Below are 16028 nucleotides of genomic sequence, written 5' to 3'. Positions count from 1 at the left end.
TTTAGGTTTCTGAGTAGTATAAAAGGTGTGTTTAAGTCCCAGGGAAGGAAACGAAGTTATTGGAGCAGTCGCAGAGGAGTTTGTAACACTACAGAGGAGAATTGATCAAGTTGCAGGAAACCCGTATTTCTGCTGCTGCTGCTGAAGAACATCCGTTGCAAATAAGAACAGCGTCTCAAATTTGTAACTCTGCTACAGTAACTTCTTTGTAACAGTCAGTCATTCGTTTTGCGACTCCAATACACCGTTGCAAACATTCAGAGTTATAGTTTTTCATCTTTTAATCAACTTTTGAACCATAAACATATATTTTGAGCAAGTGATTAATATGAGGAGCTAAACCCCATTGCTGAGGCGACGGAGGAAGCCATTTTTCCAATTATTATGTGGTAAATTCTATTTAATTTAATTTTCGTAATTCTTTTATGATTATTTGCACTGAACTGAAATCGAATATATGATTCTGATTAAGTGGTTGTGTTCTCAATTGATGGGTCATGCTTAGGTTAAATCTTTTGATGGTCCATGCTTTCGATTTACAACTATTGTTTTGAGAATGTACTTGTCTAGGCGAAAATATTAGAATCACTTTAAACGCAAAGAGTTGCATAAATATTGACTAGATTAAATCACATAAAAATTGGAGATTGGTGGAATCCAAAGTCTCAGTGCTTTTTATTAACTTGAATAAAATTTCTTTTTAAGTTTTCTATTTTAATTTGAGTCTAAAATCGAGTCTACATAATCCGGGTTGAACGAACTTTACTACCACTTAAAAACTACATCATGTACCCCGTACCCGCGAACCCTGGATTACCTTGTGAAGCACCATATGTATTAATCTTGACTCATTGCTCACGTGGGGCTTGCCAGCTCACTGAATATATGTAGGTATTGGTGTTGCCTGATGCTGTGTATGTTGGTTGGTGTAGCGGATTTAGAGGAACTCTTGTATATCTCGCCTTTATAAATTCTTGATCCATGCACAGTATTGTCAACACCATTTAGGACAGAGAGAGGGTTATGTGGTTAAAATTATCTATAGTTCTTGCTAACCAAATGTTCCAAAGCATGTAATTGTAGAGTGTTTTTAAGTGAGATGATGGTTTGATTAGGGAAAAACAAAGAGATGAGTGAAGTTGGATCTGTATGAGGTGTGGTGGAGCAGAGGTGAGCTAGGTCTGGATCTCTACTAAGGCGGGAGAAAAAATTATTCCAACTCTGGACTACCCTAGTACACGAGAAAATAAATGGTTATATGTTTGTGGCTCAGTACGACAATGTTGGCATAGGTTGGTTATTCCAATATGCCTAGAATGTAAAAGGTCCATTGAGGTTAGGCCATTATGCTGGATTTTCCTAAGGAATGATTTGATATTTGGTTGGCAGTTAATCTTCCAAATGAAGGAGGTGGCCGACAACTAGAAGGAATTTGGATTATTTTTGTTCCAGTGGATTAGGCAATATCCACTTTTTACCGTGAATTTTCCGGTCTTGGAGTTTTACAAAGGATGGTGGCTGGTGATGGATGTGGGAGAAGATGGGTAGAGTTGATCACCAAGGCTGCTGAAAGTGGGAGAGTGGCCAAGATTTCCTAGAAGTTCCATTGGTTGGTAATGGGGTCGATGAGAGATTTAATACAAGATATTGAGGGTTGGATGATGGTAGTGTAGATAGCGGTGATGATTGGGTAGCCAGTTAGTTGCCCATATTTTAATAGAGAAAACATTACTTATTTGAACAAAAATGCCAAGGTGTAGGAAAGAAGCGGTCTTTCGAAGACCTGGCCATAACTTGCTTGGTGTTGAGTTGGAGCTTGTTGGTATGTCGGTAATAGTATTTGATGGGAGATATTTGGGAAAGCACATTTGAGACCAAAAAGTGTTTGGGTCGCCGTGCAAGGACCAAACACGCTTGAGCAGGAGAGATAAGTTTGAGTCCCTACTGGATCTAACTCCTAGTCCTCCTTCAGAAATGGGTGTGCATAGGATGCCAGAGTTGATGGTATCCAATTTCCGTACTGAAATGTCATGCCCCCAAAAGAAGTTCTGTTTAATTTGAGCAATGATGTTGTGGACATAAACTGGTAGTAAGGTGGATTTCATGATGGGATTGGTGGTGGGCTCCAATCTGGTTTTGAAGAGGGTGAGACGACCTACCGGTGAGAGGGTTTTCATATTCCATCCGACAACCTAGCTGATTAGTCGATGAAGCAGAGCTATTAGCATTCCTTGAGTTTCTTCCATGTGTAAATGTTACTCCCAGATAGGTTGAAGGGGTGTTAGAGGTTGGTACCCCAAGGAGGTTGATCAAATGATACAACTTGCACTGTGGTTCTCTAGGATGGTCAATTAACACCGACTTTCTCTTATTAATGAATTGACCTGCCGATTTTGAGTAAGACTTGATTGTTGTCACAAGATTGTAATGATATGCAGTAGGGCCACGACACATGATCGACACGTCATCTATATACATGAGGTGAGATATCTTTGGTCTTGAAGAAGAAATGTGAATACCATGAAGTCTGTTGTTGTGCTCCAACTGCAAAAGATTAGAAGACAAAATTTCCTAGTGAGGATAAAGACATAGGGACTTAGAGAGTCTCCTTATTGTCTAATCCCATGATTTGGAGTTATAAAACCGATAATGTTTCCATTAATATTCAGTGAGCAAGTCACCAACTGAATGCATGACATGATGAGGAAGATGAATTCTGGTGGGAAAACTTAGAGAAATAAGGGTTTTGTGTATGAAATCCCAGTCCCAATGGTCATGTAGGCTTTATGAATGTCAACTTTAGATTTATTCTAGGTTCCTTAAAAGGTTTGGTAGTTCGAATAAAATTTAAGATTTCAGCAGCTATGACAGTGTTGTCCTGTATAGAACGACCTGGGAAGAATGCACTCTGGTGCGGGCAGATAATGGAAGGTAAGAGTGGTCTCATCTTTTGGATCAGGAGTTTTGTGATGACTTTAGTACAGAGACCAATTTGTCTGAACTTGCTTGGGGTGGATGGTTGGGGGATCTTATGAATGAGAGTGATGTATGTATGATTGAGTTGGAGGTAAGGTACCATTGACAAAAAACTGACGAACCATAGTGCAAAGATCAGTGCCTACAATATCCCAGTAGGTTATGAAAAACTTACTTGTTAGACCATTTGGTCCTGGGCCGAGTATAAGCAATGGAAGATACAACACGCTTGATTTCTTTATCCGAGAATTGCAATTCAAGGATGAACTTGTTGGTCTGATAATCGGGTATGAATGTTTTATAATAATTGTTCTTCAATAGTGGTAGGAGCACCAATGTATTGATTGTTGAAATATTGAGTGAATTGGCGTGTAATCTGTGATGGAGTTGTGTACCCCGTCCTTGCTGATCTTGAATTTGAGCAACGTGATTGATGTTTCTCTGGAAGGTGGCTGTGATGTGGAAGAATGAAGTGTCTTTATTCCCATTTTTCAGACAAAGAATACTTGACCTTTGTTTCCAATATTGTCATAAACATGAGCAGGTACTCATGATTTAAACTAATTCCAGTCACATCGGGATCGACTGAGAATGTTGAGAGGAGTTACATTGCATAAACCCATTTGGGTTTGTTGTAAATGTCAAAAAGACTGGTGTATGAGCTTGGGTAAGTTTCCAAACGTTTCCTTACCCCATTTGGTGAGAGCATGTCGGATAGTAGCTACTTTGTGATTAACACACAACTAATTAGAGGAATTCATGGTGGGTGAACCCTATGCTTGTTCAATGGTGCGGTAACAATGGGGGTGGGTTATAAAGTAATACTCAAACTTGAATAATTTTCTGCTAGGAGGTTGATAAGCTGAGAGTGAGATAGGAATTGGTGAGTTGATGTGTTTTCAAAGTTGTTTTAGCAATTGTTCGTTTAAGACTTGTGAAAGCAATACATTTTAGACTTAATAAAACTTAAAAATAACGAAAACTTAATTCAAATTTGATTTCAAGATTTAGAAATGGACTAAGGCTCCGGATTCCACTATTACCTCAAGTTGATTGGTTTACAATCATATTTCAGAAATTATTATTAAGCTCTTTTCTCATTAGTTCACTTATTAATCTATAAGGTGTCCAAATATTGAATTGTAATCCCTAAGCATGAACTATCAAAGAATTAATTCTAAGCATAAAACATCAAATTGATTCACAACTAATTAAGAAAACCATTTTTATCTTTTTGTTGATCCATGTGAATTAAATAAATCCCTAAGCATGAACTATCAAAGAATTAATTCTAAGCATAAAACATCAAATTGATTCACAACAATGAAATAAATTACCAAACATAATATGTGTGCCCCAGTTCTTTTTCAATCCTCATCGCATTTACAAGGGATTCTTGGTGAGGATGCACTTTCAACACAATCAGGTTGTATTGAGATGAACAAAATCTTGCTCACCACAGGTATTCGAAACAAAATCATGCATAGACTCTAGGAATTTAACAACTTCCTTGAAACTTTCAATAACGGTTCCATACCTTTTTAAGATGTTATCCCTTGTCGAACTCTTGTCTGGGAGATCCTTTTTAATAGTACTTGTTGCTTTATTGATCTTCTTTGGTACCCATTTCTGAGTAGCTTTTGGAGCAACATATTTCTTTTTCACCCCAATATAATTATGAAACTTCTTGGGGGGAATACTGAAAAACTGATATTATGAGACTCAGTTTTTCTCCAGTTTGGAACATCAGATCTTGTCATCTTAATAAAATCAGATCTGGTTTTTTCTCGTTTAAGAAATCTGCTATTCCTTTGGAAGTGACCTGGTTTTCCACAATAAAAACAACGTTTAGTAGAATGGAAAAAAAGTTATGTTTAGTGTTACCTGAATGTGTATGTGCTTGCTTTGGAACTTGACAGGATTTTCTCTTTTCGTTATCAGCAATTGATAGAGATACTTTATTTTTGTCAACAGTGGAAGGTTTTGGTTGAGAAGAATCTTTAGCTTTGATAAATTTTACCTCTTTACAAATACTAGGAGCGTCTATTCCTTCACAGCCCAATCCTCGTGTATCACGATGAATTCTACATGCTCCCAATATCGAGGTTAATTTATCTGAGCTGCTATTTCTAGACAAACTCTCTTTTAAGCTCGAGTTTTCTTCTTCCAAACTTTTGACCTTCTCAAGCGCAATAACTAGACCATTCTTGCATGATTCACATTGAACGTTGAGATCTTCTCGTTCCGAATCAAATAACAAGTTCAACTCAATGTTCTCCAAGTTATCTAGCTTTGCTTGAAGAATAATTTCCCGATCACGACCATCGGAAATTTCTTCTTTAAGCTTTCGTATTTCGTTGTTATGAACATTGTGTGAATCTATTGGCTAAATTCTTAGCGTGCTGGTGTGATTAACAATTACTATTTTATTAACAACGAACGATTCAAAGGATGATCTGGTGGATCACGGATCTCGAGGTAGGAGTGGTTTTCCTTCAAAACAGGTGGGAAATATGTAACCTTCTTGTAATCATTAAGCTTTCTTTTATCTGTGAGCATGATGAGTCTTTACTATTTGAGTGCATGATAGCTTATATTGTGATGTTTTATTTCCTGTATCTTGAGTATGACGTATATGTTGCATCTGTATGTACGGTGTTGCTATGTTGTGTTGATATGCATTGTGAGATTTCCCTGCGAGGAGTGTCTGTGTTCCCCACGGGCAACTAAAATTGACAACTAACTTGACATACCAACGCTAGTGGGTTCAACCGAGCAATGATCTAACATCTATCCTACTACAAGTTAACTTCGGACTGGAATGTAGTTGAGCCCTAACCAATATCTCACACTGATTAAGGTACAGTCGCTTTCTTTACGCCTCTGAATCCCAGCAGGACTCTACGCACTTGATTCCCTTAGCTGATCTCACCCACAACTAAGAGTTGCTACGACCCAAAGTCGAAGATTTCGTAAACAAATCTGTCTCACGCAGAAAAGTCTATTGAATAGACAAATTTGTCTCCCACAGAATACATACGAGTTTTTGTCTCGTATTTTGATAAATCAAGGTGAACAAGAACCAATTGATACACCAGACTTATATTCCCGAAGAACAGCCTAGTAATATCAATCACCTCACTATAATCTTAATCGTATGGTAGCGGAACAATATATTGTGGAATCACAAAGAATGAGACGAATAGCTTTGTGATTACTTTTTATCTTACCTATCGGAGATTAAATCTCGAGCAAATCTTAGAGAATATAGTACTCAATACGATAGAACAAAGTAAGAGCAGAACACGCAACTTATAAACACATTTTTGTGTCTAATTTGATCTCAATACTATATATTGTTGGCACTCGATTTTGTACTAGTTTTGTTATTTTATGTGTTTGTATGCATTTTTGGGAAATAAATATTTTTGGAAAATTCGGCTCGAAAAGTTGATTTTGGCACCCGGAGGACACATTTTATTCGGACTCCCCTTTTTGGATAAGGGGCAGCTCAATTTATAAGGAGCACCCTAATTGGACAGTTGTTATTTACACTCCACATACGGATAGGGGGCAGCCATTTCTTCTTCAGTTCAAATTTCTGTTTTTGGCGGGAAATGCAACTCTCAACCTGCTGGAATTAGGGTTGGCGTTTTGAGCTTGTTACAGTGAGATTCAATGGATAATTTTTGTTAGGTCGGATCAATTCAGCTAAACATGGATGGTATGGGCTTTAGAGTCGGCTAAATTTGGATATATAGTCCGTTCGAAGCAAGACTAGTTGTTGGAATATTCCGTGATTTTCTGTTTTGGTTTTGGGAAGATTTTGGTCAGGTTTGGACACAGGATTGGACTCAAATCAACCTGTGTGAGCAAAACAGGCTTGGCAATGGCATGGTTTCGAAGAAAAATGAACTGTGTCACGGATTGAAGAAGAACAGAGACGCGAGAATATCGAGGGGTCTGTTGTGCTTTCCCGTACGTCTTGTGTGGCTTGGAGAAGTTATCATGTGGCTTCAAGGAGTTTTACTCCACCAGAGACCTTTTATCAACGTGTTTGGACGATACAGGCGTGTGGAGGAGTTAAAATATGGAACAAAATCCCGTATCTTGCATGGAAGTAAAATAAATTATTCTTGATTGATTGCCGAGATTATTTGGAGTTATGAGAATTCATTCTCGGTCCAAATGGGTATATATAGGTGGTTGGGATCACAGAAGAGAGGGGATGGAGAGTTAGGGGTAAAAAGTAGCGAGCACAGAAGGCTGCATAGAGTTGTAATCGGAGTTCTTGCACTGTCAGGCGAAGAAGAAGAAGACGAAGAATAGATCACTGTTTGTGTAGTACCTGTCATCTTTTCTTTGTAACAGAAGATTCTGTAACGCCCTTTCATCGTTGCAAATCTCTTTCCCATTATAATTCTTCAATATAAACACATTTTTGAGCAATGAATTATATTTTGAGCGTGTTTTTCACTATATGGAGCTAGACCCATCACTGGGACAACGGAGGAAACAACTTTTCATGATTGTGGTAAATGAATTAATTCTTTTATTGACTTTTTGCATAGATTTAATTGCTTTATGGTTTCTATTAATTACTTGTTATTTTGTCTGATGTCGCACGCTTGGTTTAAATTACTTTTGATGCGTCATGCTTACGACTTACAAACAATGTTTTATGAAATCTATTTTTGGCAAAGAATTAGAGTCACAACTTCTTTTGTTTAAGCTACATTGTTTAGAGTTAATGATTGAACCACAAGAATATGAAAAGTAGTGAAATCCTGCGTCTCAATGACTCTTCATCTTGTCACCATATTTGTATATATTTTCCTTATTTTCGTTTACTAAAACTTAAAATCAATCCAACAAAGTCCGAGTGAACGACAACCTTTACCACTATCTAAAATTCGATCAGCAACCACAAAGAAAATAGTGGGGTCTGGCTTCAGAATCCCAATGAAGTCTTTAAGTCGTTAACCTAAAAAGGTTTTAGGAAAAACATAGGTTAAAGGAAAATGGACTCTAGTCGCAACCAGTATCACATAAGAGGTGTGGGGATTAGGTTCCCAGTTGCTAGAGTTCACCCTTATATAGTCTTTAAATCAGGGTTTGCAATCAATGTTACCTTGGTAACAAAGCATTCAATATTCACCGTTAGATGAAAACCTGATTAGATTCAAGCTAATATCTTTCAGCCGTTAGATTGTTTTAGCTTGTTACACACAAATGAAATGTACCTTCATTTAGATATGGGTAGCCGTACCTAAACGTGTACACTTAGTTGGCTCAACAATAGTTAACCGAAGTTAGGCATATGAACACTTTCATATCAACCTTGTCCATCTTAATCATAACTAGTTCAAATGACTCAAATGAAACTAGTTATAGAGTTGTTCAATTGTTTATATTCGCATAGAAGTATACAAGTCACAATCGAAGCAAAATCGGTTTTGATTCAATTGAATCAATTCATGAACATTTTAGCAACGGTTTGCAAAAATTGCATTCCTTATTAAATAAATGTATTTTTTCATGAGCAACCGATTTTAGAGCTTAATTAACCTACTCAAGTATGCAAACAGGTATGCATAATTAGAGTTCCGGACTTGGTCTGTCCGCCAGTATGCAAACGGGTACGCATACTGTCGTTCACGACCGAACTCAGTTGAAATCAGTACTCATACGGGTATGCATACTATAGTTCTCGGACTTCAACTGTTGAATTAGTACACATACGGATATGCATACTAAATTCCCGGACTTGGAATACACGTGCAACAATTAGCATACAAGTACGCGTACTGTGTTATATCCAATCAATGATTAGTCGTTCAAAACTCCCATTTTAATAATTGAAACATTCTTAGAAGACGGGAATAGCTGTCTCACACAATCTATTAGCTTCAAAGAAATTTTCAAGTGATCATATGATCAATACAAAACATTCCGAGTCTACATTAAATGACTGTCTCACACAAATCATATAAGATGTTACCAGGCGATTTTCACATGATCATCTTTTGACTTTCGTCAAGAATAAAAGATGAACGTGGTTAAAGAAAAAGCTTACAAACACATATTTCGAGAAATATGTAAACGAGTTAAACTCAGCTGGAAATATCAAATGTGTATAGTGTAAAGTCTATATAGATATACGAATTTTGTCTCAATAGGAGATATAATAGAAAATAGACTTCTGAGTGATAGATGAGTTCAAGTCTCCACATACCTTTTGTTGATGAAATTCCACAAGCTCCCCTTAGTAGTTCTTCGTCTTCAATAGATGAACACCGTGAAGTCTAAAGATCAACTACACATTCTATCCTAATCTGAGACATAGCTATAAGTATACTAGAAATAAAGACTTATAGTTTTGACCATTAAACTAGACAAACAAGCTTGAGATAGCAACGCTTGCGAATTCGACCGAGCAGTGCTTTAACGGGGAAATTTTATTCGGATCCCAGGAATGTGGTTTGAAGATGCCACGTGCCTTCCCTTAATTCAGGATTTTTGGGAAAGTTTCATCCCGGGTTCTCGTGGATTTAGAGTTGGATTTAGGCTTCAGAACCTCAAACCATCTTGAAAGACTGGAATAAAGGAGTCTTTGGTGGTACCAAATATCGAACCATGACGAGGAATCAATAGATAGATGGAAAGGCCTCCTGCTTGAGTTAGATAAATGGAATAACATTGAAGAGCAATTCTGGAAAGAGAAATCGAGGCATAATGAAATTAGTTTGGGGGATAAAAACACATCTTATTTCCACGCAAAAACGATTAATAGGTTTAGGAGAAATAAGACCAATAAGCTCAAGGATGCTACTGGGGAGTGGAAAGATAAATTCAATGATATAGAGGAGGTGTTAAGGACCCACTTTGAAGAAATCGCCACTTCCTTTGGAGATATAACAGCAGATAGGAGAGAGAGATACTGGATCGGATCCCCGAATGGGTCACTGAAGAAATAAATTGTCGACTCATAGCCCCCCCTTGGTGGAACAGATCAGGTAGACAATATTCTCTATGCCCCCGTCAAAATCTTCAGGCCCTGATGGTTTTCCTGTAAATTTTTTTCCAAAAAAGTCGGAACATCTTTGGACCGGAGGTGATAGCCATGGTCAAAAATTTCTTTGAAACCAAATTTCTACTTAAAGAGTCGAATCATACATTCTTGAGAGATCTGGGAACTTCCGCCTTATTAGTTTATGCAATATTGTTTATAAAATTATCTCTAAAATCATTGACAATAGACTAAAGCCATATCTTAACTCTTTCATTTCTCCTTTTCAAGCTGACTTTGTGCCAGGAAGAAAAATCGCGGACAATATTCTGATTGCCCATGAAATAACTCATGGCATGAATAAAAAAGGAAAACGAAATTTGGGGTATCAAGGAATCAAGATAGATATGAGCAAGGCTTTTGACCGGGTTGAGTGAACCTATCTGATTAAGATTTTCAAGAAAATGGGGTTTTCCGACCACTGGTGTGACCTCATTTACCAGTGTATTAGTACCACTGCCATCTCGTTCCTCTTAAATGGCCCGCCTAGTAAGGTTTTCAAACCTTCTAGAGGGCTCAGGCAAGGAGATCCCCTCTCTCGATACCTATTCATTATCTGCATGGAAGTTTTGTCACGAATGTTAATCAATACTGAAGGCAAGATCCAGATCTCTGGAATCAAGATAGAAAAAACGTATCCTTCTATCATCTATTTACTCTTCGGAGATGATATACTGATTTTTACCAAAGATAATCTCGGTGAATCCAGGAACCTCATGAAGATCTTAAATGATTTTGGAGATTTCTCTGGCCAATTAATCAATTTGGATAAGTCAGGAGTTTTTCACACTCCTAATCTTTCATAAAGGTTTAGCAGAATCCTAACCAGGGATTTGAGAACGAAAAGAATGAATTTAATGGAATCCTACCTAGGTACTCCTCTTTTCTTTCAAAGGTTGCTACGCCTAAATTTCACCAACTTAGTAACAAAGCTAGGCTCAAAGGATGGAAGGGTGTACGCTCAATCAGGTTGGAAGGTCTGTTCTCGGTCCATATATACCAAATGACATATTTTCCTATCCCGTCCAAAACTTTAAAGATAATGATGAGGCTTCAGAGAGATTTCTGGTGGGGAAAAAAGGATGACAAAAAAGGATTCTACATCAAAGGTTGGGGAATGGTTAGCAAAACCAAAAAGAATGGTGGTCTTGGTTACAAAAATCTCAAACTGGTAAATGAAACAAAACTAGCTTGGCGACTTGTATCTAATCCTCAAGCCCTTTGCGCTAAAATCTATGAATATTGCTACTTCCCTTCGACTTGCCCGCTTAGGGGAAATTATAAAATACATGGATCTGTTGCTTGGAATGGGATCAAGGAGGGTCTAACCAAACTTAAATTTTTTGGAATATGGGAACTGGATATCCACTCAACAACCAATATATGAGAGCATAATTGGATCCTAGGAGCGAAAACGCCTCTGATCACCCAGTCCCAACATGAGACATCCGAGATATTTTTGGAGATTGGCTAATTCTGGGACCCAGTAAGACGAGACTGGAACATAACCTTGTTGGAGACTATTTTCGATCCCCACAATGTTGCTCTCATTAAGCGCATCCAACCCCGGCTAGACGGTCAAGATGTCCTCCGTTGGAGTCTAACTAAGAACGGGAAATTCTCAACTAAATCCATATATGAGGTCTTAGAAAATTAGGTCTACCCCTAGATAAAACTCTTTCTTTGGAAATGTGTTTCCAACTTCCTTCCTGTAAGGGAGGATGCTAGCCTACAAAATGACAATAGAGTCTGATAGTTGCCCTATATATGTGCAATTCGACTAGAGAAACTGTTTACCATCTTCTTATAGATCGTCCTTTCGGGAGAGACGTTTGGTTTGGTCTAATCACGACTACTAGAGTTAGAAATGACATTGATATTTACGAATGGATTCTTACTTGGTTCTCTAACCCCCCATGATTGGGATGATCCTATGACTGAGTGGGCAGCTATCTGTGGCATATTGGTTTGGAATATATGGAAGGCAAGAAGTGACGTGGTTTTTAAAGAAATGAAACCTACACCCGTGAAACTGATTAAGATCATAGAAACTGAGATAGTAGTTCATAATTCGCTCATCAACAAAGGAATCAAGAGTAGTACTTGGATAACTAGAGGAAAGAAGAAGGAGGAATGGAAACCACCGCCGTTTGGGAAAACAAAAATTAACTTTGATGTTTCATTCAAGGAAGGGAACTTAACAGTAGGACTGGGGTTCACAGAACAAGATCATTCAGGTAGCTCTGGAACATCAACATGTATCAAACTAGTCACAACATCGGCTCTCATGGCAGAATGTTTCAAAGCAAAGGAAGCAATCAACTGGGAAACTTCAATCAACCTATCACAGGTAATTCTCGAAGGACAACCAATATGTTATCATTTATTTGACAGGAACAAAGGATGATTTGGATTGACATAATCAAAGAATTTTGGAAGACGTCAAGACTATAGCAAAATCATTCGTCTATTATCAACTGATACATACCGGAAGACTGGGAAATGAAGTGGCGGATGCTTTAGCCAAGGAAGGACGGAAAATGGGGCTGGCAAATTACTCTTCAGCAAATATCTTTTTGTCTCTTTCTGAATTATTAAGTAAGGACTCAAAGTTTATTTTCAATTTTGATTACGTAAATCGCATAGCAACGACGAACAACTTTATAATATAATTTCTTTTTTTTGCCTAAGAAAAAAAAAAGAAATTTTTTTTATGGTGATTGAGTAGTAATTAGTCGTATTTTACATGAGCTCTCTGATTTAGGATTATCTTATTTCAATGAAGAAATATGACCACATGAAGGCGACATCGTTACGTAGATGAGTAGAAAGAAGAGTGGCATACGCACAATAATTTATATGAGTGGAACAACTGTAGTTCCAAAGCAGTTGCTGAACAATTTATAATGTCTCGGAGCAATTCCAATAGTGCGAGTATAACCAAAGAGTAAAAACAAAAAAAAACTAAAAAAATTGGTTTGCTCCGTGATGCTACGCTACAGTGGAGGAGTAAAATTTGATCGAGCGCATGTTAAAACTACGCCTGAAACCAAACGCGTGTATAATATCCGTCTGATACTTGGGCGGACATATAAACTACGTTTGAGTTGGGCGTACATATTATTAACGCCTGGTATGAGACGGAGATTTAGTGTGCGTCTGGTGTCGGGCAATAATATTTGTTTGAAGTTACATTTTGGGACCGGAAGTTATGTACACGTGTAAATTGTGTATATAAAAATTCGAAGTTAACAAATATTAGTAGTTCAGACGAAATTTAAATGTTCGCCTAGCATGGGGCACACTTTATATTTACACTCCGTGGGGCGTAGTATATAGTTTCGCCTTATTCAAACGGATTTTAAAACTTCGCCTCAGTAGCGAGCGTATATTATACATCCGCCCTACTCCAAACAGTTATTATACATGTGCCTGATATGAAGTGCATTTCTAAACTCTGCCCGACCAAATATAATTTTGGTCTAGATTAGAGACCAAATATAGTCTGATATTTAGTTTTGATATATCCACCATTTTACTCTTTAGTCCATTTCACAGTGATTGGTTTTTGGACCAAATTTATAGTTTTGGTCGTCCTTTGTGGATGCTCTTAGAGCAACCACAGTTATGAGACGGACCAAATACCAAAAGCCAGACTAAAAGCCCAAATTTTTTGGTATTCTGGGTGTTCAAGCGCAATGGGGGACGACCAAAATTTGGTGAAGCGTAACTTATACGAACGCTTGGTGCAGACGGAACTTATACTCACGTTTCTTGACCGAGCATTCTTTAAAATATGCGTCTGAATGAAACGGAGTTATTACGTGCGCCTGATTGAGGCGTAGGTATAGTTCACGCCTAACATGGGACGGCGATGGGAAGTGCGTCTACTGGGACGGAGAAGTTATGTGCGTCTGATACATACGGAGATAGAAAGTGCGTATGACTCGGGCGGACATAGAAGGTGCGTCTGGGTAGGGCGGATATGGAAGGTGCGTCTGTGTTGGGAGGACATAGAAAGTGAGTCTAGTTCAGGCGTAGATGGATTGTGCGTCTGTGTCGGGCGTTTATTAAAAATCCGTCTGAGTGGGGCGCTTATAGAAGCAGCGTCTGAGTGGGGCGTTTATAGAAGCAGCGTCTGAGTGGAGCGTGCATAGAATATCCGTCTGAGTGGGGCGTTTTTAGAAAGACCGTCTGGATATATACGTTATTATCTCTTCTCCTCCTCTTTTTACATAACCTATGTTTACAGAAGAAAAAAAAAACGACGACGAAACCTAAGTAAAAATCTAGGGCAAATTTTCTTCCTAAATCTCATGTGATGGCCATTAATCTATGTTCTTGTGAAAGAAACGAGTAATCTAATTCGTTAATTGGGTGCGGGGAAATTTGATTGAAGATTAAAGGTATGGTTTTTATTCCTAAGTAATTAGGTTAATTAGGCGTAATTTTCTTGATTTGTCTTTGGCTGGAATTTGATTTCTTTAAGCATAACAGATGTTGATTTGTTCATTTTCTGTTGATTTGCTAACTCAGTTGTTGCAAATCTGTTAAAATGGAGGGTACTGTTGTACTGCTGAAAAACAATCACTAACTTGTATTTATATCGTGCTCAGATGTTGAGCAGAATAACGTCGAAATAACCTAGCAGTTAGTTTGGGAACTGCCATTACAAATATGACATGATCTCATACTCGTATAAAAATACCAAGAAATCGTGAAGCGGGAGATATACTTTAGACCACATACCATATGCTTTTTCAAACAAATACGTTTATATAATTTTAACTCCTAATGCAAACCATTAATATAACACATTACAAGTTGTCTTAGATTTGGTTTTTGCAGCTTCATCAACCGTCATTTCTTCAATGCATTTTGTAAACTGTTTGGAATCATGAAAGCTTTGTTGATTTTTGCACATTACTTTCTTAACTCCATCATGAGCATAAACATCTTTGAATTAGAATCCTTGAAAACAAATAAGAGTAAAAGCTTAATGAGCAAATGTAGATAGGGCTGAATATGGTTTCGGTTTTCAGCCGGAACCGGACCAAACCAGACCGATTAGGAAGAAACCCAACAAAACCATTTGCTAATGGATTGGTTACGGTAAAAGAAATTGAAAACCGACATTACTGGTTCGGTTTTGGTTTGACCTGAAAACCGAACCAAAAACCAATGGATAACCGATAAGTAATTAGGTACATGAAGTATCATACCAAGAAATACTTGAAGAAGCACAATGACAGGGACTGGTTGAGAGTCATCGACTCATTGTGGCACATGCAGTTATGAGTATGGAATTTGGAGCATGCAGAACTTGGAGTTTATGTATTTTGAATACGTAATGTTTATGTTTTGAACTATGCTTATAAACTTGAGTTATGAACTACGCTTGTGTGTTAATAACATTCCACAGGTAGGTTAAAAAGAATTCAATTGTGTTATTTTTTTTTTAAAGATTTGAACTGTCAGTTTCAGAAAACTGACATACAGTCGGTTTTCCATTAACCCAATGGAACAAACCGAAACCGGCTAAAACCATTTAGAAACCGAACCAATGATTAATGGATTGATTTGGTTTATATTTTTAGAAACCGATAGTATTGGTTTCGTTTTTGGTTTGGCTGGAAACCGATCCGAAACCGACTATGAACACCCCTAAATGCAGAGATATGAGCTAGATATTGTGGATGCGATCTGAGATATGAGCTAGATACTGTAGATGCGTTCTGGTTTTCTTTTCTAAGATTTTATATTCGTAAAAAAAAAAAAAGAAAAAAAAGGTGAAAACTCAAACTTTGGGAGGAGAAGGTGGAGCCGTAAATTTTGGACGCAAGACTGTAACGGAGCATGGGGTCAACTACTACTAGGTTACTAGCTTTATTTGGAATTGCAAGCAGTCAAAAGTCAAAGCGGCAGAATCAATAAAGATGTAATAAACGATATAAAAAGCAGTCAAAGTTTTTACCAGGGGACA

The sequence above is a fragment of the Papaver somniferum genome, chromosome 1 (assembly GCF_003573695.1).
Source record: "Papaver somniferum cultivar HN1 chromosome 1, ASM357369v1, whole genome shotgun sequence".
Lineage (NCBI taxonomy): Eukaryota > Viridiplantae > Streptophyta > Magnoliopsida > Ranunculales > Papaveraceae > Papaver > Papaver somniferum.
This window is presented reverse-complemented; position numbering follows the sequence as displayed.